The 23,081-nt window shown below is 37.9% G+C and overlaps 1 protein-coding gene and 1 non-coding gene across 3 annotated transcripts in view; one reads left to right on the top strand and one right to left on the bottom strand.

Moving 5' to 3' along the window:
* The window catches only part of LOC129143978 (parathymosin-like), a 376,200-nt gene that overhangs the window by 173,559 nt on the left and 179,560 nt on the right, over positions 1–23,081 (bottom strand). The gene's annotated exons all lie outside the window — the stretch shown is intronic.
* On the top strand, positions 14,715–14,928 carry LOC112209391 (small nucleolar RNA U3). The gene has a single exon (XR_002944123.1). It is a non-coding gene; the product is annotated as a small nucleolar RNA U3 (small nucleolar RNA).

Genomic DNA, 23,081 nt, shown 5'->3' with positions numbered 1-23,081 from the left:
TGATAGAAGGGCTCAGTTCCTATCTACATGAGCCTCTTCACAGGACTGTCCATGACATGGCACCTGGCTTCCCCCAGAGCAAATGGTTAAGAGAGAGGCAAAATCTATGATACGTCTTCTAAAAACCTAGCACTGGAAGTAACACATCATCAGGTCTGCCATGTTCTATTGGTCACACACACCAACCCTGATAAAATGTCGAAGGGAGCTACACAAGGGCACAAATACTAGGAGAAATGGATAGTTGCGGCCGTCTTCAAGGCTGGCTACCACAATCTGTTCTACAGCCCCCAATTAATCAAGTTTCTGCCACATACAAAATACACTCCCTTCCTCCAAAAGCCCCCAAATCTCATCCCATAACAGTATGATTTCAGAGTCCAGAGTATCATCATTTAAATATGATTTAGTCGTGAAAGAGGTTTATTGTGTGTAATTCTTTAACTGTAGATTCTTGATTATTGTTTATTTTAATCCAAAGATTTACAAACAAAAGAAGCAAGTTATTTTCCCCCAAACATGAAATACACAATAAGGGCAGGCACAGGACAACTGACACTGACATTTATAAAGAAGGAAATAAGAAGCACAGGAGTCTCCAGATTATAGCAATTATGAAATCAGCTGGGCACAAGTTGGCAGATTCTTGATTAGGATTTACACCTGGGAATAATCCTCTATGGCTTTTAGCACCATGCTATTAATCTCTTGATTCTACCCTCTGAGTCATTCTTCATTTCCTCATAATAAGTAGCATGTGTTCACATGTGAGTAGCTTTTTCACTCTCCTTATTGCGTGTACAAATGTGGAAATCCAAAGCCTATTTTTCATTTTGTAGTGTCTCTATCCCTTATAGTCCAAGCTTGTGGTGTTTCTGTGAATACGATAATCTTAAGTACTTTGTGAGTTTTCTGTGAAACTCACTGGGATTCACTCCATTAAATAAAAGCCACAGCCACAAACATCTTTGACAAAAGTCCTTCTCTACCTTTGTCTTCTGCTGAGACAACTATAAGACAAAACTCAAGCGTTTTAATTGCTTGAGAGTATCTGTGAGACACGCCCTTAGGAAAGGCTTTATAAGTATTAAACAATTACTCCAAGGCACGAGCTTTGATCTTGCTGAAGTCACATCAAAAGATTGTGTAGTTCGACCCTGTTCTTTACCAGAAACCACCGTGTCTTTTATAACCTAGTCTCAAAATTATCACACTATGCCTTCTGCTGTATTTTATTGTTCACACAGACCTAATATGATAAAAAGGAGAAATCTGTAAGAGATCATGAATATTAGGAAGTGGGGAAATTGGGAACCATCTTTGAAGATGGCTATTTCAAGAATTATTTATTAAAAATAAAATGAACCACACACAGCAATTTATATATTGTGGATGAATGTATAGAGCTCATGTATGTATCCATCTGATCTCTAAACTGATGATTATTAAAATAATAAATTTTCTGTCTGAGTGGAGTTCCTTTATCTTTTCCCAACTTCTGTGGGTCCTCAGACAACTATCTTTCAATCATCAGTAGTCAATAGCATGCAGGTTTTTTTCTTTGTATTACATGTCTTCAGAGGACAGGGTAATTGAATCCTTACTAAAAAAATATTGGGGCAAAAGTCATATGCAGTCTAGCCAAGTCATGATACTAAAACATTAACTTTGACTCCAGTGACTGCTATTGACCACACATTAAAGGTAAAGTTTGGGTCAGCTATCTTTGAGCTAATGGAGATGCAAAGGAGTGTCAAACTGAAGTCATTATCTTTCATCTACATTTTGCTTTCTTCTTGCAGAAGGAATCAAAATGCGTTTCATGGGCCCCGCAAACATTCAGTTGATGTCCAGGCCATAAGACTGCAGTTCTGTTAGCTTACGTTGGCTTTCACAATCGAAAACAGGGTTGCAAAATGATAGTAAACAATGTTCTCACTGAAGATCCATTTTATCGGTCTTTCCTGATCCCAGTGGAATGTAATCATTTTGATGCCAGCCTAACCAAAACAAAGTAGCAGACATGCCCTGCAATAAGCCTCAGCTGAGCAGCTGGAGACATGATAAACACCTGGCTTCAGAAGTTAATAAAAAGCTTGTATCAGCAGCTTTACTGATCTTTGTTAACAAGGGTATGTGTGGCTTTGCATCATCATGTCAGTGTTCTAAACAAACAAGGATATGGGCAAATCCAGAAGTCACATGCAAAACGCAGACTCCTTGTGCATCTACCCCAAAGATTTATGATTTTTTTAAAGCTAGAAACTCATATTATTCGAGGAAGCGAAACTTTTTAAAGCAAATATCAAGTGCCTTATTTGCTTTGGACTCCAGAGACAGAAAGAGAAACAATTAAAATCAAATAAAAGTATCAAATAATGACTCTCAAATTGTTGCAATAAGCAGGTGACTTCAGTACATATTAGCCAAGCAATTATTGGGTCTCAGTAACATCAGCTCTGACTTGCTGACTTCCCAGGGCAGCTCTGAGGCCAGTGTTGTAGAGGCTTCTCCATTGTGAGCCTGTGCGTGTTTCTATCCACAAATCTTTTTGCTCTAACTTTATAAAGTTAGGAATAAGTGGTACTGAGTTGGTTGTGATTTTTTTCCTGTAACTTCTTGGAACTCTGTTCATTCTTGTTTTGATATTTTCTCAGCATATCACAGAATAATAAGAGCATTCTCCCTTACTTTTCATGTCCTTCCCTTTCCCTATACCCTCCCACTTTTTTTGCTATAAAGTTTCCCCATAACTTTTCTCTTTCCACATCCTCTGTCAACATGAAATTCTAACTTCACATTGCTTCATTCATAATCTTTATACCTGTACCTCCTCTATGTGTTCTTTAAAAAGCCAAAAATACAAGCATCTTTCCAAAAATTAGAGAACTTTAGGGTCTTTTAGAGAGCATTTGGTGATGTCCATACTTTTGTTTTAAGTGGGACTACACACATATTATTGCAATTAGATGAAGAGCTATTCTGTTTTAAACAATCTACAGAGAAGACAATTCTAGTTTATACTTATTGATGCTAGCTGCTTATCAAATCCATTTTCTCCTCCCCGGAAATGGGGCATATTTCCTAATTTCCTTTGCAGTTAAAGTGGCCTTGTGACTGAGCTTTAGCCAGGGACCATGTATAGAAAAAAGTTCCACTCATAGTCCTGGACCTTATAAACTTTCCATAAATAGACCTCCATTCTCCTCCTCTTCCCTCTGGCTGGGATGGAGAAGAGTCCCAGGATGACCCTGGAAAACATCTGTTGAAAACAACAAAGCTTCCATCACTCTGTACTTCTGAATGATTGTGTTGAAAAGTGTCAATCAACCTTTCTTCACCCATTTAGTAAGCATGACTAACAAATATGTCTATATTACTTTCAGGCCAGAATACATTTCTGCCTTATTTGTAATAAAAGCTGGCATTATTCTAATGAGTACAATAGCAGCTTAATATTAAAACTGTCATTCTGTGAGTCATGTGTATCATTTCATTCCACTGATCTAAGCTTATGAAACAAATGCTCTCTCTTTGACATGTCTTAGAAATCTTTGCTGATAGTATAAAAGGCTTTTTGACTTTCTTTCCTTTCTTATTATCTTCAATTCACTTTTATTTTACATATAAGATTTAAGGTCTGTACAGAATCCATGATTTTCCTATCAAATTCTCCATTCATTTTTTATTTCACTACCACCACCACTATAATTTTCTTTCTAGAGTTTTTCAGCAGCAATTTAAAATTTTTATACATAATTAAATTGTCTGTTTTCTCTTTCATATGTAAGAATTGGCTAAGAAAAAGTATAAGGAGCAATTTTTTAAAATGTGGAATCCCAAGTGTATATACTATATAACTTTATATTGAAAAATTAGCCCACTTTTTGACTTGGCCAAAACATTACAACTAGCATTTCACTTTATACAATATCTTGTTTTTAGAATTACAATATTAGGTCTTCTTTTCCAAACACAAAACACCTCTAGGCTGCTTTCTTTTACTCTTTGGTGACAGGTGCATTAAGAACATGTTATTACTTTAGTTTTTTCTTATAAAAGTAAAATATGCTTGATATTTTATTACGCCATTCTTCCATTGCTGTAAAGAAATACCTGAGACTGGGTAATTTATAAAGAAAAGAGATTTAATTGGCTTATGGTTGTGCAGGCTGTATACGAAGCATGGCACCAGCATCTGCTGCGGAAGCTTCGGGGAGCTTTTACCCATGCAGAAGGCCAAGCGAGAGCTTGCACATCACATGGCAAAAGCAGGAGCAAGAGTCAGGGGGCAGGTACCATACACACTTAAACAACCAGATCTTGCAATAACTCATTCACTGCTGTGAGGATAGCACCAAACCATGAGGGATTTGCCCACATGACCCGCCACCTCCCACAAAGGGCCACCTCCAATATTGGGGGATGACATTTCAACATGAGATTTGGGGAGATAAATATCCAAACCGTATCAGATATTAGAAGTCAAACAATACAGAGTTCAATAAAATAGAAGTAAAATTTGTCTTTCTCTCCTGAGACTGAGTTCATGTAAGGTCCAATGTCCACTGCTCAAAAAACATGAGCTACTAGATTACATGTAACAGAGATATTGAAATAAGGTGTGGTAAACAGCAACAGTGCCCTGTTGAAAATAAGGTGTCCACATTCTTCAAGGACCACATCAAAGAAAATCTTACTCTTAACATGAGACTGGATATTTGTCCTCACATGGGAGACAGACCAAATAGATTAGAATGCCATTGCCCAAGAGAGATATAAGAGGAGAAATGGGGGAGGCAATAGGGTCTTTGTTTAGGGTTAGCAGCATTTGCAAACTGAGAAAATTGCTTGTGATGTCTATATGAAAGAAGGGGAACTCAAACCTTGCTCCATGGTTGGAGATTACTAAAATAGCATGGTTTCATGTTTGGGAAGCAAAGCTAAAAGGACTGCCTCCTGAAAGGAAAGGAAGATAGATCCTATTTGAGTTTGCAGGCCCAGTGTTGGGAAAAGAAGGTACAAAAATATGATGGCTGCATCATATATTGGTTCTCTCCAACATGAGGCAAAGAGATGTGTGTATCAGAGGAATTCATGTGGGATGCACACAGTTGGGATCAGTTTGGATATGTAACCTAGTCTCAAAGAGTTGGGTGGTACCTTGAAATCTCTTTGAGATTGTATTACATCACTAGGACCTGTTGGGCCTCACTTACCTGAGACCTAGACAAAGGCCTAGGTCAGTTGTGATGACTAACAGAAATGTGATGGCAAATTCATGACCACCAATATAGAAGTTCACATAAAAGACCTAAATTGAAGTACAGAAGCAAACATTTAACTTGCAATGGAAAGCCCTCTTCCAGCACCAAAATGAGACTATTAGCCACAGAGGAGGGATGGGTTGAGCAATAGGAGACTAAGTCCATGATATTTTTTTCCTACCCCTCAACACCCTTCACACACAGAAACTGACAATGGACCCACATCTTTAGTCTTGAGGGGACAGGGCATTGGTGTGCTGGTAAATGTTTAACAACTGGTTCTTTAGAAGGAAAATGTGACTTGTAATGTTTGACGATTGCCATAGTGTAAATACTCCCATCATGGCCAATGTTAAGCTCCAACAGCACATCACTGAACTTTGAGTTGGAAAGAAATATGCACACTAGGCTTTTGTGAGCTGTCTCAAGCTGGCTTCATCATATTAGCAGGAAAGGTAAGAGCTGTGGGTATGAGATTATAATTCTGTAATGAAAAATCATAAGAATTAGTAAAAATGAGATCATTTTATTAATTGAAAAGTGATAACATCAGATTGAGGAGTTTTCAAAGTTTCTGATAGATGTCCAGTGGGAAAAAGGATTGGATACAACACAATTAGTAGCAGTTATTAAAAAAATAAAAGTTGTTTGATGTTTCTCACTTAAGAAGTGGGGATTTTTAATCAACCCAGTCATAGAATTCTTGGATACACAGCCAAGCAGTAAACTAAGAGAGGAAATTTACCACAGAGGGAGCTCAAAGGTAGCATAGCGGAGCTAGATGTAAAAGAATTAAAGTTGCCGTGTATAAGTCTTTAACCTCCTTGGTTTACTTTATACCTAAGCATGCTATTATATGAAATTGTTTTCTTAATTTCCTTTTTAGGTGTTCATTATTAGTATATAGAAATACAACTGATTTTTGTATGCGGATTTTGTATCCTATAACTTTACCAAATTCACTTATTCATTCTAATAGTTTTTTTTTTTTTTGGAGTCTTTAGGGTTTTCTACCTGTAAAATTATGTAATCTCCAAACAGAGCTCATTTTACTTCTTCCTTCTTGGGTAGTTGCCAGGGGCTGGGGGGAGGAAGAAAGAGAGGGTTGTTTAATGGGATAAAGTTTTAGATGAATGAGTTCTAGAGATACACTATACAGCATAGTGCCTATAGTTAACAATATTACATTATGAACTTAAAAATTCCTTAAGAAAGACCAATGACACAGAAGAAAGAACCCAGAAATAAATTCATTTATTTACAGTCAGTTGATCATTGACAGAGTTACCAAGAACACACAATGGGGAAAGGACAGTCTCTTCAATAAATGCTGAGAAAACTGGATATCCACATGCAGAAGAATGTAATTAGACCCTTAATTCATACCACATACAAAAATCAACTGAAAGTGGATTAAAGACTTAAACATTAGATCTGAAACTGTAAAACTACTAGAAGAAAACATAGAGAAAAAGCTTCTTGACATTGGTGTAGGCAATAATTTTTTGGATATGACCCCAAAAGCATAAGCAACAAAGCAAAAATAGACAAATGGGATTGAATCAAGTTAAAAAGCCTCTCCATAGCAAAGGAAACAATAAACAGAGTAAAGAGACAACCTATGGAGTAGGAGAAAGTACTTGCAAACCAGATTCCTGATAAAGAGCTAATGTCCAAAGTATGTAAGGAACTCAAACCACTCAATTGCAAGGCAACAAACAACCTGATTTAAAAATGTGCAAAATACCTGAAAAGATATTTCTCAAAAGGAAACATATAATGGCCAACACATATATGAATCACTCTTATTCACTCAACATCACTAATTATCAGGGAATTGCAAATTAAAATCACAATAAGATATCTTTTCACACCTGTTAGAAAGCTATTATCAAAAAGACAAAGGATAACAAGCGTTAGCGAGGATGTGGAGAAAAGGGAATGCTTGTACATTTGTGGGTAAATTAGCACAGCTATTATGGAGAACAGTATGGAGGTTCCTCAAAAAATTAAAAATAGAGCCACCATATTATCTAGAGATCCCACTTCTAGGAATACATCCAAAAGAAATGAAATTAGTATGTTGAAGAGATATTTGCACTCCCAAGTTCATTGCAGTATTATTCACAATAGCTATGATATGGAATGAACCCAAGTGTCAACTGATGGATGAATGAATAAAGAAGATGTGGTATAAATATACAATGGAATACAATTTGGCCTTATGAAAAGAAAATCCTGCCATTTGTGACAACATGGATAAAATTGGAATACATTATGCTAAGTGAAATAAGCCAGGCACAGAAAGACAAACACTGAAAGATCTCACTTACATGTGGAGTCTAAGAAAGCCAAACTCATAGAAGAAGGAAGTAGAATGGTGGTTGCTAGGGGTAAGGCAGAGGAGGGAAAATGAGAACATGCTGGATAAGGGGGTGTGAACTTTCAGTTAAATGGATAAATAAGTTCTAAAGAACTATTGTACAGCATGGTGACTATAGTTAATAGTAATATATTACATACTTGAAAATTGCTAAGAGAGTGGATCTTATGACCAAAACATATGTGAGGCAATAGATATGTTAATTAGCTTGAATCAATCATTTCACAAGATCTATCTATCTATCTATCTATCTATATATATGTCAAAACATCACATTGTATACTGTAAAATATATAAAATTTTTATTTGTCAATTATACCTTAATAAAACTGGGAGAAATTGTTAAGAGGATAAATCACATGTTAAGTGTTCTCACAGCAACAAAAAGCAGAGCAAAACAAAATGAAACAACAAACAAGAAGCACAAGACAACTTTTGGAGGTGATGAACATGTGTATTACTTTGCGGTGATGATTTCACGGGTGTATGCCTATGTCCAAACTGATCGAATTGTATCTATTAAACGTGCAGCTTTTTGTATATCAATTATACCTCAATAAAGCTTTTTTTAAAAAATTGACTAATGGTTGTAATATATTCTTTATGGCTGTGGCTGGGGTTCTACTTCCCATAGGTAATATTGGTTTAGGGGTCTAGCCACAAACTCTTTGCATGTGGGGATTATCAAGTCTAAAACCAGCCATTCATAACTCTATGAAAAGGGCATTAGAAAACCCCAATCCTCCCAGCCTGGAAAGGAGGCAAAGAAATATGCTGTCAGCTTGGAATCTTTGGAAGAAAAAACCAAGCCATGAAAAATAATGTCTAAGCTTAGGCTCTTCGCATTAAAACTAATACATAGCTGGTGCACTCCCAGGGGCTAAGTGAGGCAGAGCAAAAACAACTGTGGAGAAAAATGTGCACAGCTCAGGGCACACAAACTTTCCACCAAATATAAGCCCTCTTAGGATAGATCTCACAGACATCACAAAACACTCAAGGAAATGAATCACTCTGGGGAGTAAATAGCAGATGACAAATGGGGGCAATTGTACCCCCAAGAACTAAAAAAAATTAAACATTCTAAAAGAGACTTTAAGAAAAATTTAAATGTTTGATAAGATGAAGGAAGGTGTAGAACAAATAGACAAGAAAAGAAAAATATGAGAACAGGAAACTCAAATTTTGTAAAGGACCAAATGGAACTTCTGGAATAAAAGTATAGTCACTGAATTAAAAAAAAAGCTCAATGAGTGTGTTAAGTAGTAGATTAGGCACAGAATAGCATATAATTGGAAGACAGAACTGAGAAAATTATCCAAAAGGCAGCCTAAGTAGAAACAAATGGAAAACATAAAAGGATCAGAGACATGTGGTATGGAATGAGAAAATTCAAACAGCACACAGAAGTTCCAGAGAGCAAAAATAGAAAGAGGAGAAGACAAACAATGAACAGCAGAATGAGCAGATAATTTCCAGGAGTACATGGTATTATGCCTAAAAGACTGGTCCTGTCCTGTTCATTTTTCACCTCTTTTTCTCATCTGTGGTAACTGCACTAATTCCCTGGTGATAAATACTGTATTTATGACTGTGGCTCAAAAATGTATATCTTTAATCCAGACTTTAGTTTTGAATTCCAGACTCATATATATACACTTGATTATATTCATTTATATATTTCACGGGCATCTAAAAATGAGCTGGTTGAAACCTGAATGTTTTATGTTTCTAAACCAATGTTTCCACTCAGTAAACCATCATCTCCATTCACTCAAATGCTAAAGAGAGATATCTAGGAATTATTTTTGAAACCTTCCTCTTTCTTTTGGCCCTGATCTAATCCTTCACCAAATTCTGTTCACTGAACCTCCAAAAAGCTCTGACACCATCATCTTAGTCCTCTGCCACTGCTTGTCCCTTAATAGTTTCTTAATTAATCCTCCCATTCTCACTCTTGTCATTCTCCAATTGATTCACCACATAGGAGCCAAAAAGGATGTTTTAAAAACACAAAGTAGATGCTGTCACTCTCCAGCTTACAATTCTCCATTGGTTTCTCTCTTTCGTTGAAAAATTCAAGCTCCTTTGCATGGTTAATGTAGATGCAACAGTGTCCCCCATCCAAAGATCCAGAACCTGTGAATATGTTAGGTCACATGGCAAAGGTGAATCAAGGTTTCAGATGGAATTAAATTGTTAATTAGCTGGCCCTAAAATGAGGAGAGAAGCCTGGATTTTCAAGGCGGGCCCAATGTAATCACAAGGATCCTCAGAAGTGTAAGAGGGGAACAGTAGAGAGAGTGATGGATTGTCAGAAGGACTGAACCGACTTAACCGCTGCTGGCTGCGAGGATGGAAGCGGGTTATGAACAAAAAAAGGCAGGCAGAAAAGGCATCCTCCTCTAGGCTTTTAGAAAGGAACATAGTCCTGCCAATGTTCTGATTCTAGCCCAGAAAGACCTGTTTTGTACTTCTGACTTCCGCAACTGTAGGATCATAACTTTATGCTGTTTTAAGCCACAAAGTTTATGGTAATTTGTTACAACAATAGAAAGTGATACCTCAGCTTCCAGGACTCCGGCATCATTTGGCCATTGTTCCCCTCTTCAGTCCCCCCGCGGCACTCCCCTGCTCATTGTGCTCTGGCCACCCTGCCTTTCCTCTGCCCCTCTATGCTGAGCTCTTGGCCAGGATTAGAGCTTTCTTATCTCCCTTTTCCTCTGCTTGAAGTACACTTCCCCTGGTGTCTTAGTTCAGGTTCTCCCAGAAGCAAACCTTCATATAAGTACTTGAATTCAAGTTATTCATTTGGAAGGTTGTCCCAGAAACACAGGCAGAGGAATAGGAGACTGGGTCAAGGAAAAACAAATAGCCAATAAGGAAACACTAATGAAGCTGGTCACCACTATGGACAGCTGGAGTTTACTCCTGCTGGGGAATTCTGTAAAACAGCAAAGACTAACTCTATTTGGAATATCACGGTATACACAGCACCTATTTTTTTTTTATTATTATACTTTAAGTTTTAGGGTACATGTGCACATTGTGCAGGTTAGTTACATATGTATACATGTGCTATGCTGGTGCGCTGCACCCACCAACTCGTCATCTAGCATTAGGTATATCTCCCAATGCTATCCCTCCCCCCTCCCCCCTCCCCACCACAGTCCCCAGAGTATGATATTCCCCTTCCTGTGTCCATGTGATCTCATTGTTCAATTCCCACCTATGAGTGAGAATATGCGGTGTTTGGTTTTTTGTTCTTGCGATAGTTTACTGACGATGGTTTCCAATTTCATCCATGTCCCTACAAAGGATATGAACTCATCATTTTTTATGGCTGCATAGTATTCCATGGTGTATATGTGCCACATTTTCTTAATCCAGTCTATCATTGTTGGACATTTGGGTTGGTTCCAAGTCTTTGCTACAGCACCTATTTTACGCACTTAATAGATATTTGTTTCATGAATAAATAGAGAATAAATTAATAAGCCAGCTAGCACATGAATAGTGCTCACTATGTGCTACCTGGAACGTGATGAACTTTAATAAATTTTGCTGCTTTGCTATATTTGCAGGTTTGTTAATTCTGAGGTCGTCTTTTTTCTTCTATATGCTATATAGCCTCAAAGTAGCCACTCAGACTTTCTATTTAATCATCTAATGCCTTAATGCCAACTGAATTTGTAATGCTCACTCCAAGAGAAGGAGTAGAAATGAAGGAGCCTCTATGATCACCTGGAAAATCTTTCAGTAAACACATAGAGGTTGGAAAATGGGGATATACTAAGCTGGAGGGAAGAGGTATATGTTCAATGGAAAAATTCCCTGAGTGATTTTGATAGTGCCTTCTCATTATGACAATGACATGAAATAGCCAAATCATTCTCACAATTTCATTATTCATTTCAAGCAATTATTGTTTTGATTTTATTTTTCAAATGATGATTGCTTCTGGGCACGAAGCACTTGCCATCACCTTTCCAGTTCGAAATTCTTTTTTGCACCATTTAAGCTTTCGGTCTTATAAAAGCATTGACCTTTCTTAAAAGTAGCTTGTTAAAATCATGAACTAAAGTGTTCAAGTGTCATTCGGTTACAAGTCTCACAGATACTGTGTGGCATGTGGCTTTTGCTCACAAAATTGTTCAAGTAATGGTACTTGAGTATTTATTTTATACATGCTAGGAATCAAAGAATACCAAATAACAACTATACCTTTATTCAGTAATAAGGTTAGATAAATAAAGATTCATTCTATATTTCAGTTCTGTATGAGATGTGTGTGTTTGAGGGGGGGCAGAGAATAAGAATTAACTGAATAAATCATTCAAGCTGTTCCTTACACAGGAAGCACTGCCATAATGGGCCACCATTAACTATAGGAGTATACTATATCGTTTAGGTATGTTGGGATGGACACAAAAGTGAGACCTGCTTTATTAAGTCATACCAAGATTTGTGTTTTTAGCTCAGCAGTGCATTGTATAATACTGGTCTGGCTTGTGATGTGTTCAACTGAAAACCAAAAAATTATGCTTTGTCCTCTAACATACAATCTTTGTGAAGAAAAAACAAAGCTACAAATAATATAAGCCATTTATAAAGATGGCCTTGGAGATTCTCAAGACATGGGGTGAATATATCTGTCAGTTTGATGTTTGTCCACTACACTTCTTATGGTGAACTTTGAACTAATTTTTAATGGTTAGAATTGGTGACATAAGAAATGGTAAACTCTTCCTCTTCTTGGAGTCTGTGGCAGACCAGGGATCATGAAAAGTTTGTGTAAATAAATGTGCCACTCACTATTAAAGTTAACTCTAGATTCCTCCCAGTTGATTTAAATATGAAAATATATCAGAAGCTGTAGAAAGAACTTTAGTTATTGAGGCCCCAACATACTTTAAATATTGATTGACTTTAATTAAAGAAAGAGAAGGTAGACCTCCATCTTTGATAAAGTAATAGACTGACCTAAATGAAAGCGAAGGCCCTACAAGAAAAGTAAGAACCATTTTGGGTGCTAAGGTGATGAAAGAGGGCTACTGAAGCGTGTGGTAGTGAGGCCAAGTGGTCTATGAGGGCTCAAGGCTCAAGAGTGGGAATGTTTGTGAATGTTGAACGATAAACTGGAGAGTGAGAGAGGTAGGGCATATGTAACTAGTTACCAGTTCTCTTAGGAACTGATATGGAAACCATATGGAGAAACCTTTTAGTGGAGTGATTCAAAATATATTGATGCCTTCTGCCCATCAAGGTTTTCCTTTTACTGGGGCTGCTGATCTCTTAACAGCATGGTAAGAGCAAGTAATACCACAGGAGGAAAACAAGCTGCTCTATCAGAGCAAAGGATAGGGAGAGAATTGGTAGGGGAAGGCAGAAGGCAATTAGACATCAGAAACCACAGAAACGTTTTGAGGAATGTGATCAACACAAAAGAGGGATGAAAGGAATAGAGGATTCCCAGTTCTAAACCAAATGAGAAAAAAAGAAATGCTTTTGTTGCAAACTTCTTTTTCCTTAGGGTACACCTAGAGGAATATATTCTTTCATTTTAAAAAAATCATTAATTTAACAAGTTTATTAGGAGCCTACCATGCACCAGGCACTATCCCAGGAACCGCAGTTCTTCCAAAGAACTAGACAAAGTCTTTGCCCCATGGAATTTATATTTTAAACAAGCTAGTCAATCAACACATAAAAAAGTAATTGGATCATAATAAGAACTATGAATAAAATAAAACAGGATGAAAGTGAGATTGATCAGGGTGGGTTGAGGTCATATTAAAGAAGGGTTCAGGGCCGGGTGCAGTGGCTCACACCTGTAATCTCAACAATTTGGGAGGCTGAGGCAGGCGGATCACTTGAGGTCAGGAGTTCAAGAGCACCCTGGCCAACATGCTGAAACTCCGTCTCTACCAAAAATGCAAAAATTAGCCAGGCATGGTGGTGTGCTCCTGTAATCCCAGCAACTTGGGAGGCTGAGGTAGGAGAATCACTTGAACCTGGGAGGCGGAGGTTGCAGTGAGCCAAGATCACACCACTGCACTCCAGCCTAGGCACACAGCGAGACTTTGCTAAAAAAAAAAAAAAAAAAGAATAAAAAAAGGGTTCAGGCTGGGCTCAGTGGCTCATGCCTGTAATCCCAGCACTTTGGGAGGCTGAGTGGGCCAGATCACCTCAGGTCAGGAGATCAAACAGAGTGAAACCCCATCTCTACTAAAAATACAAAAATTAGCCTGGTGTGTAGTGTGTGCCTGTAATCCAGCTACTCAGGAGGCTGAGACAGGAGAATTGTTTGAACCTGGGAGGCAGAGGTTGCAGTGAGCCGAGATTGCACCACTGCACTCCAGCCTGGGTGACAGAGTAAGACTCCATCTCAAAAAAAAAAAAAAAAAAAAAAAAAGAAGGGTTCAGGAAAATCTTCTCTAAAAGATAATATTGGAAGAGTTTGGAAAAAGCAGAAGCAGCCTGCTTTACAAAGACCTGGAAAGGCATTCCATGTAGAAGCCTAGCAAATATTCCAAAGGGTGTTCCATTCATGGATTTTTGTCACTTATTTGTTTGTGGAAGGAGTGTCTATTGAGGGCCTACTAAATATCAGGCATTGTGCTGGGAGGTGTAAAATGCGTTGGTCAACAAACCAGCATAATCCTTATGCTCATGGATCATGATCTGGCAGAATTTTATAAAACTTCTCAAGGCCTGATTCAAACACTTAGCCTACACACACTTGGACCAACACAAAAACTGAATGCTAGAATGGCACAAACACCTGACCTTTATGAGCAGGAAAATATCTCTTGTTTTTGGGTAAAGAGATGGCAAGAAACATCCTTAAAGTTTTGTCACTAGCCAGTCTCGGAGTTTTCCTACTTTCTGCATTGTGTCAAGAGCTGTTTTATGACCTTCTCTCTGCTCGCTAGCAATTAGAGGAACACAGGTTTTGCACACTTAGACTTACTAATATTCATATCTGCAGGTCAATTTGAGTGACAGAATTTCTGGTCAGTAGAAATACTGACTGTGATTCAAGAAAAGAAATGACTAGATTTAAGACTATACTTTCAGGAATCATTTCTACAGCTCATTACTAGAGAAGTTCCCCTGAACGTGTAGAACACTGGCAACCATGAGGAGGACATGCAGTGTTCTGTCCTGAGTGTGAAGCTGGGTCTTGGTGTTGCTTTGCTGCAAGTACCATTTGCCACTGATGATCGTTTTTGTCTCCCTCTGGGACAGTAAGGGAAAGGACACAGTCTGAGTGATTATTATTGAAAGCGAGAAAGAAACAGAGAGAAGAAAGGAAGAGAAAGAAACAAAGAAGAAAGAGAGAGAAAGAAAGAAAGAAAGAAAAAAAGAGAAGAAAAGAGAAGAAAAGAAAGGAAAAGAAAAGAAAAACTACCAGATTTTTCAGTGTTAGTGCCCACAGTTCCTAATATCTCATTCCTACCAGTCTCTGAAATCACTTTCCCTGGATGTCTTCCTGAGTTTGGCTACTGCACCCACTGAGAGTTATACAGCAATGATAAGAGAGGGGTGACACAAAAGAATGCTGACAGCCTGAAGCCACTGACAGGCTGTCTCTGCTGGCAAATATAGCATTCCTGACATACTTAATTAACTAATATCATTAAGTATTACTAATTAATATATTAATATAATTTCGGCTATCAACAATAAATCTCCTCTGGTTTAATAGGCAGATGATTGATGTTATTTGTCTCTTTAGAAAGCTCTCTGGAAGAAGCATAAACCCATGAGGTCTAGAGGGAGCAGATAAAATGGCCAGAGTGGTGAACATGACAACAGAGTTAAGATAATCAGCAGCATTTGAAGAGGTCCCCAAGCAGAAAAGGATCTAGCAGACCAGGATGATATTTTTAAAAAGTTGGCTGATACTTAACTCATTCTGTTAGACACTTCTCTTTGGAATAGACTGGAGCCTGTTGGGCTGAGGTGGGAGGAAGGCAAGAAGGGCTGGGCATGGCGTCCTAGATGTGGATAAAAGTGGACAATCCCTTCTCATAGTCTCCTTTCCTGAGAGAGTTGCAATAATTCTATGATGTTTCCCGTCCTCATAAGAATATTAGACAGCCTGTTTACCTTGCCTGTAGCCCCTGCTTACTTTGAGCTTCATGTGTCCTTGAAACCATTGTCAAGGCTGGTTAAACTAAATGTCAGTCACCGCTTTCCACCTGCCCTGCTATATGCCGTTCTCTGCCCATGCCTCCTCTTCCACCTGGAGCTCTTAGATTCCTACTCAGGAAAGAAAACGTGTGTGGTGTGTGTGTGTGTGTGTGTGTGTGTGTGATGAAGAGGAGGTGTTCTTATTTGCCCTACTTCTGTTTACTACAACATCTGTGCCTTTCAACTATTTGCCTGAGCTGGATGCCTATGCAAATGTTTAGGAACCAAAGCTCCTCCTGTGACTCTCATCTCCCACGTGGAATTTCCCCTTTGTGAACAGTTGTAGCAGTAGCTGATAGGTGTGTATTCAGGTTGAAGGGAGATGGATAGTAATGTAGTAGAAAGGGCCTTGAGCAAGAAGTTACAAGACCGGTTTTCGATCACAGCTCTGCCATGTGACTCAACGTCAGCTTGGCTCTATCTAATGGTTCAATAAATATTCACTGAGCACCTACTACACAGTAGACACCAAGCCGCAGTTTTCTCATCCAACTAAGGATAATAAAACAGGTAATAAAAGGGGTTTTATAGGATAATCTTTATAGTCTCAATTTTGTTACAAGTGTATGAAAAAATAAGTCAAATATAAACTAGAAGAAATAAAGACTCAAACTCCCCATTTCTGAGTCTAGGAAACTATTCAAGTCATGGTGTGTGTAACTGACTTATGGTTTATGAAATACCAGGAAAGAATGTTTCCCTGGGTGAGAGCAAGAATCACCTGACAACAAGACAATGTTTCATGCCTTAATGAAAGCCAGGGTGTGGCACTGAGCCCTGGTCTATCAAACAGGAAACTCAACTTCTATTAAAGAGAGGAAACTTCTTGTGATTGATTGCCTAACCAATTAGGCTCACACATGGTATTGTTTATTTACCATCTCTCCTCCTCATTGGGAGTACAAAATTTACCTCAATTAGTTCCAAGACCTACAGACAAAACTCCCCAATTAGGAGGATACCGACTTAGCACGTGGCACAAAACTGTAGAGTCTAGTAAGTATATATTCTGAGGTATTCAATCACCAGGTAAGGCTTATTGATATGCCCAGGGCTGCTTTTAGTTATTTCTTTTGCCATTACAGAATGAATTATGGGAATAATCAGCTAGAAGAGCATGACTTTCTTCTGTGGTTGCAATAACAAGAAGTGGGAGGGGGAGAAGGAAAAGGAGAAAGAGGAGGAAGGAGAGGAGGAGGAAGAAGAGGAGGAGAAGAAAAAGTGCCACTGCCACTGCCACTGCCAACCTAGTGAATCCGATAAAAGAGAAACTTCTGATAGATTGACATGAAAGAAAGCTGTCATTTAGGATCAACATCCTAGGTGTATATTTAAATGCTTTATGGATGAGCTGTTGAGTCCTCTGCTCTTCTGGTGAAAGAATTAAAATCTAGCAATGTTTCCAGACTCCTTTTTGACTTGACTCTGATACCTACTATCATGTGTGAGTGGGTTATTCATTTATTCTTTTTGGATCTCAGTTTTCTCATCTAAAGATAGAGAAAGTTGGCCTCCATCAGTAATTGTCCTTTGTCAGTATTGCATTTTTGGCTTTGTTAAAATAAAGCTTACAAAATCAGATACTGATAGAATTCCATCACTGGGCTTGCTTTAAAGAATGAATGAAACGACATGGGGAAGGTTCTTATACTTGGCATATAGGAATTGGTTGATGAAGTAAGACCGCTAGATTGTGCTTGCTTCTCCCCTGATGCCCATGGTATTATCACCCCATGTGTCCTCTCACATACTAAATCAATGTTTTAAGCATGTGTCTGAAGGTCAGTGAGAAACCTAGTTCCCCTCCACAAATATCTGTGTGGATTGTTGGCCAGGGGAGGGGCAGGAGCACCGAGTCACCCCTCTGGTCTTTTCTCATGAAATGTTCTGATCTCATTGGATTCTCAATCTCTGTGTGTCTGCCTCAGCCACTGCTGCCCTACCTATGAGCTTGTGAATTTTCCTCAAAATGGAAACTGCACCCAATGCTTTCTTCACACATGCACATGATACCTAAACACTCCATTCCTTTTCCCCCTTAAGTTCCATTAGTACAAAGCAATTGGACAAAGCCAGCTTTCAACTGAAGGTTTGGGCTAATGGAGGGAAATATCCACATATACTAGCACAACATGGTCACTAATTTAAGATGGAATATTAAACAATGCTGCTCTAAACCCACGGTCTTTCTCTGCCTCTGGGAATGTCTCGTAGGTAGGTTCCGATCCCTGTGGGTTTGTCTCCTCAGACCTTTCTCTCTCTCTCCACCTTAGCCTTCAAACCTCCAAATTTCTCATAAATTAGAGTTTCATTTTCTACCCCCTACTCAGATTGAGCTCGGATGATCTGCTAAATGAGAACCAACTACATCACACCTCCACAGCACAAAACACAGGTAGAAGCTTTGAAATTACAGTTTCTCCTTCCATCTGATTACATTTTTAGGCTAAGCTCCCGTCTCTGTAGACAATTTAGGGAAGAAGGAAAAGTAGAAAGGTATAAAACCAGTACAAGTTCTCTCCCTACTTTGAGAGAACTATTCCAGCATATGACTTTCTTTTCTACTTCCCAATATAAATATTATCACTGTCAGTTTTATCGTACTATTATCTATCCTGCTGACACCCAACACTTAGATTAACAGTGCGCTGTTCTGAAACAAGAGATGAGACCCTGCGTCCCTATACCCCGGCTCCTCAGTCTAACTTCACATGTCCCAGGCTGTCCCCTGGGTATTTCAGTACGACCAAAAGGGCAGTTCTTCTTAAACCATGTGAGGAAGGAATACTTAAATTTTTTTTCCAATTTCTCAAGGACTGATAATTTTGTAAAATCAAAATAGATTACCAGAAAATAAAATTCAAAACAAAAGACATACAAATTCAATTCCCAGGTTTTTAAAATTATGAGATACAAAAGATAAAATAACTGTCAAATTGCTGTATAAGTTTCTAAATGCATACTCTTCATTTCTGTGCTCATCTTTGTGCAGATGGGTTAACAATGGTTCTTGGGATCAGTTGATTTCTGAGTTTATATCCAGCTCTAAAACTGTAACATTCTCCTGTGAAATCTTCATTCTCAGGTCTGATATGTAGGAACAGAACCACAGTAGGTGTGGACCTGCAAGCTAAAGGAAATTTAGTTGTGAAGCATCTTTCCAGCTTGCAACATTGTTATGAATTTATTTGCCACATTTAGCACTATGGTGTCACATTGATGTACAGTACCAGTGGCTCTTAAGCAGCACAGAAGCTAGATGACATTATTTCAATTCTTGCTAAAATGGTTTATTTCCCAGAGAACGTTGGGTTTTGTTTAATGTATTCTGGGCTCCGAGGCTAGACTCCTGTAATAAATTAGTATAGCCAGATTTGCTTTTATGGAATTCAGTTATTTTTTACTTGTTTATTTCTTTAAAGCTAAGTAATTTTGAAAGTAATACAGAGTATAAAAAAGAGGCCAGGTGTGGTGGCTTATGCCTGTAATCCCAGTACTTGGGGAGGCTGAGGAGGGAGAATCACTTGAGGCCAGGAGTTTGAGACCAGCCTATGAAACAAAGTGAGATCCAATCTCTACGAAAACAAAACAAAAATCAGCAGGACATGGTGATGTGCCTGTAGTGCCAGTTACTTGGGAGGCTGAGGCAGGGGGTTGAAGCTGCAGTGAGCTATGACCATGTGCCACTGCACTCTAGCCCGGGCAACACAGCAAGACCCTGTCTCTTTTAAACAAACAAAAAATTAATTTAAGAAAACACAGAAAAAAAAACTACTGCTACTTCTAGTGAATCTTCCTCATAAATCAACTATTTCCAAAAACTTAAAACAAGAGAGTATCTTCAACCTTGAGAGTTCTGGCATTTAACAGACTGTTGAGAGCTTTCTTCTTACCAGTGTATTTGTTGGCAGTAAGTACTAAGGTGGGAGGTGTAGGGCAGGGACTGACATTTCTGTTCTTTAGTGGGCATTAAATTCTTCAAGGAGTCTGTGGAGGCTTTTTTTGTGGTACCATCTCATCTTCCAAACTTGACCTCTTCCTTGTTCTTCAATTTCTACTCGCAAATTTTCCAGTGGTAGAAGAGTTGGAAGAAAAGAGAAAGATCTGGTTCAATTAAGACTGAGTGGAGCCTTGACACATTTCAATTCTTTCTTTTTAAAAAATTCACTTTAAATTCAATTTAACTGTCTAGCTTAGGTTTTCATTTTAAAAATGGACTTGGGGGCAGATGATTCCTGACTTCATTATAAATACTTTCAGACTTGCAATAATTTTATCCTATATTAGACTTCTTCAGCTTAAGTGAGAAACATAAATCTGGTTTATGCCTAACAACTTGTGTTTTGTAATGCTCCACAAAAGACCTTTTGATGAAGTAGATCAGGTTTAAGAAAAAAACCTCTTCCCCAGGATTTTAGTTCCTGCAATTCATCAGGTCTGCAGAAAAACTCAGAAAGTTCAATTGTGGATCAAGACTTAACGTGTAGACCTCAACCGTTCTTTTTCTATTCTTTGCATCTTCCCAAGTGATCCATGTCTTTCTTAAACATGGTGCTTCAGATTAGCCACTCTATGCCTGTCATATTCAGTTCAGTTCTCATTTGTTGACCTCCTACTGGGTGCTAGATGTTGTATTAGGCATTGACAATATAAATTTGTCCCTTCCCTTGAGGATTTCATGGAACTTCATCTGTTTGTTAATTTTTGTCATTCAAGTTCTTATCCATGTCTGTAAAATACATAAGTAATTCTCCCCAAAAATCTATTTTTAAAAATCCATTGTTATTTTTGCCTATTTTTATTAAGGATCTTAAAATACCAGAAGTTAAAATAATGATATCTTATTTAAGACAACTTTCTTGTGTCACATAGACTGGGTTGGGCATTTCTCTTATGCATGTTCATAGCACTTTGCTCAAATATAGCATAGTACATTTGCATATCTTTGTAAATGACCTCTTTCTCTGGCATCCTTACTAGACTATGAGCTTTCTGAAGACAGAACCTATGTCTTAGCCATCATTGAATCTTCAGAACCTAGAATATTTCCTAGCACACAGTAAGGCTCTATAAATTTTACTGAATTATTGAATAAATAAAAGAAAGAAAAGAATACCTCCACTTATTTGGTCTTCAAGTAACTCATAGCTAAGCTGCTATTGAAAATAGGATCTTTATAAAGTCTGGCTATGTATTCATTCAACTGCCAGGAGTTTCATGTTGATTTATTAATGTGAAGAATCAAAGAGCTCTTTGAGACCAGCATCTCACCTAATTCACCTTTAACATGAGTTTCTTGGCTTTGAGCATATGATTGCAGCAATGTAGCTGTGACAAAATGCATATAGCATTAATATAAAGCATTAATATAAATCAATGTAAGCCCCCACACCATGCCACCCCACTGAAGCAGTTTTCTGTTGTATTTGAGACACCAAATATATAGAGTCACACTTCCTGGCTCTATCATATGTTACCTGCATGACCTTGGGAAAATGGCAACCATTTTGAGCCAGTTTCTTCATCTGCAAAATGGGATAACAAGAATTACCACATAGTGCTGTTGTGGTTGATGTTAAAAGATAAACTTACACATTAACATTTTAAAGAGCTTATTTAAGCAGATAGTGATTTAGGAATCAGGCAGCATCATACCACAAGCAGTTTAGGGCACCACTGAGAGGACCCAAGGGGAAACGTTTTGTAGGGTGTTCTTGGAAGTCAGACAAAGAGAACATTTGATGGGCTAAAATGGAAAGTCCCTAGTTAGAAGTTAGTTGGCAGTTTGTGATCCTTAATATTGCTGCTATAATTATGGTAATTTGTTGATTTTGCTTAAAAAATTAGATGATAACACATTTGAACTTAAGCTTAATGGCTAAGCTTAAGTTTCCTTTTCATAGCTATGACCATTCACTCCAGGTTGGCTTTCAGTTACTTATGTTGGAACCCAAAGCGTGGGAGCCCTCTCAGCCTAATGGTCTCCCAATTACTATTATTTTTAACAGTAGTTAGAAGTTAGTATTTATAAAATGCTTAAAACACCGTCTTGCACATAAGTGCTTAATTAATGTTAGCCATTGTGAAAGAAGATGTTTACATTGCTCTGTAAAGACATTTATTTTGCAATTACTGAACATCAAAGGAAACACTTACTGGAATTTGTTCTTCACTTACAAATGTGTAATTCTTACTAACTGCAAGTCTCTGTAGCTCAGCTGTAGATTCTTCAAAGGAAATATAAATGCAAAACTCTATATGCTGCTTAGGGTGGCAGCGGAATTGGAAAATGGTTTTCCTTAGTGATCATAGCAATTTCAATCAATATCTGGTGGTTACATCTGAGTCAGCCGCACGATTTCATTGAGAACAGAGGTGGCTTGAACCTTCATAACTGGTATTATTGTTCACAAGCAAGCTCCCTCTGCTGCCCCCTAAAGACCAGATCATATAATTTCTGAAGGGTATTATTCTCTGACCTATATTTTCTTCTATTTTTTAAGGTGTGCCAACACAATTCATTTTCGATTAAGCTAAGCACCATGGCAATAACTAAATAAGTACTATTAGATACACTGGATTTCATTTACCTTTAGGATAATTTCTAAAATGCTTCAGTGTTTGATATCTAGTAAAAAATTAAGACTTCCCTAAGTTCTCTGAATTCATACCATTTGACATACAACTATCTGACAGTACTGAAAAGCATTAACTGCATCTAGACCCAAAAACAAGCTAAAAATGGTAGAGGAAATTTTACATTTGCCAAAATATAAAATACAAAATTGAGAATGAGCTGCTTGTGTGTTCTCAACAAATAAGGAATTTTTTGACTCGCTCTAAAAAACAAGTTTTCATGATTGCAGTTACTGAATTTTTTGGGAAATAATTGCTGGTTATTTTGTCACATTTCCTATTGAGTTCAAATGCGCTTTCATCTATTTTTTGAGCAAAATCAGTAAATTACCATAATTGTAACAGCAATATTAAGGATCCCACAATGCCAATGGGTGTAAAGAATCCGATTCATAGCAGATTTCAATTACCATAATTCTGTTGCAATTCTCAAGGTCCATCCTTCCTTTAGTAACTTTCTTCCAAAAGAAATCTTTGTAAAGGAGAAACACTAAACTTCTTGGGGATTCACAACAAATAAAGCCATCACTCTTTTGATATGGGGGCGCATGTGCTTATTTCTTATTTAATTGGCTGAGTTTACCCTGGAGCAGATT

Source organism: Pan troglodytes, chromosome 4, assembly GCF_028858775.2.
Source record: "Pan troglodytes isolate AG18354 chromosome 4, NHGRI_mPanTro3-v2.0_pri, whole genome shotgun sequence".
Taxonomy (NCBI): Eukaryota; Metazoa; Chordata; class Mammalia; order Primates; family Hominidae; genus Pan; species Pan troglodytes.
The sequence above is the reverse complement of the archived record's forward strand: the minus strand, read 5'-3'. Positions and strand labels throughout refer to the sequence as shown.